Genomic DNA, 2,040 nt, shown 5'->3' on the forward strand with positions numbered 1-2,040 from the left:
TATTTTTTTATTGATTTTAATTTTTCTTCCTTTCCTTTTGCAAAGCCGATATTTTCCAAGTTTTTTGATCTCCGTTTTTTTTTTTTTTACGTACAGTATTTGATGTTAAAAGTATATACATATATATATCTTATCGGTGTCATTTTTTGTTTCCTATCTTTGTTTACCGATCTTACATTTATTTTAGAATTATATCGCTCCAATATAAATTTTCGATTTCGAGAAATGAAATCTTTGAAAATATGTTTGAGAACGAACAAATAAGAGTTAAATCGAATATTATCTTTTTCGTGAAAATATAGTCGAAAAGCTATTAACTCTCTTTATTATACGTTTTGGAAATTTATTTCTATATGTCATTGCTCATATGCACACACACACAAACAATAGAAATGCAGATATCTGCAGTGCGTACAATTTCGTTTTTATTACATCTTGCATAAAAAGACAGACATTACAATTTTAAATTTTAATTGTGCCTCACAACCATTCTCTCCCGCAACTTCGCATAAATCACGAGCGATTAAAACGAGAGCTCGTTCGCGACATTATCGAGTCCTAGATTCTTCGCGAGAAACATTTTTTTTTTTTTTTTTTTACACTTGCCAATCGTTGCCAACAATAAATTGTCATCTCTCCCACTCAGCCTCCGCGGACTTCGTGGAAATCCGAGACACGCACAAAAAAAAAAAAAAAAAAACAATAAATTATATGGTCCTTCGAAAAAAAAAAATTTACGAAAGGGAGTACGAGAAAGAGAGGTGGGAGAGAAACCCTGTGGTGAAAGAAAGAAAGAGAAGTCCGGGATCTGTCTCGGCATCGGTGGATCGAAAAAGGGAAGGGATCGTCGAGAGAGGGCGGCGCCACGTTTGCGCCACACGGTATAAAAAGTTCCGGAGGGGAATAAAGAAGAGGTGGAAAAAAAAGAGAGAACGGCTAACATGGAATAGCCCTTAGCCGGCACGATAGCCGCTCTTTAGGCTGATGGACTCTCGTCTTTCCTCCCCCCTTCTTCCCCTCTTCCTGCACCCTTTCAGACTCCCTTCACCCTTCGCCACCCCGTTTGCGGTCCAGCTTTCTACCTTTGTCGCGCTTCCATATACAAGTCGCGTGCGCCAGTGTACACTGTAAAAAAAATATGTAATATATTACACAAAAATATGTAAAATTACATAAATAATAAGTGTAAAATTACACGATAAATAATAAAAATGTTTACCTTTTCATTATTTACCGTGTAATTTTACATTTATTATTTATGTAATTTTACATATTTTTAATGTAATTTTACAAAATTGTGTAAAATTACACGATAAATAATAAAAATGTTTACCTTTTCATTATTTACCGTGTAATTTTACATTTATTATTTATGTAATTTTACATATTTTTAATGTAATTTTACAAAATTGTGTAAAATTACACGATAAATAATAAAAATGTTTATCTTTTTATTATTTACCGTGTAATTTTACATTTATTATTTATGTAATTTTACATATTTTTAATGTAATTTTACAAAATTGTGTAAAATTACACGATAAATAATAAAAATGTTTACCTTTTCATTATTTACCGTGTAATTTTACATTTATTATTTATGTAATTTTACATATTTTTAATGTAATTTTACAAAATTTTTTTACAGTGTATGCGAGGTACTGGACTTTATTTAACACGTGGTATACGAACCAAATATTTTGTTCACGTACAGAGTGAATCGTAATGAGTGTAAACAATTTGGACCGTTTTTGTTCAGGGGGTGACTTTAAGTAAAAATGTTATATGAACGTAGGTTCTATTTTAATTAGTTATAGAAACTACAAGAGATCAAAGTTTTGTTGAAAGCGATAATAAATAGTAGATTTAATATCTGGTTACTATTAAAAAAAAAAACATTCTATATTAATTGAAAAATCGTAGAGTTATAACAAGTACTCCAAATGTGCTTCTTGAATTCGGATGCAAGCTTGACATCTAATTGAGAAATAGGATTTATGTTCATATATACATCATGTTTTAATAATGCACTATTATAAG

The sequence above is a fragment of the Nylanderia fulva genome, unplaced genomic scaffold, assembly GCF_048542155.1.
Source record: "Nylanderia fulva isolate GAGA-0341 unplaced genomic scaffold, ASM4854215v1 Scaffold17, whole genome shotgun sequence".
Lineage (NCBI taxonomy): Eukaryota > Metazoa > Arthropoda > Insecta > Hymenoptera > Formicidae > Nylanderia > Nylanderia fulva.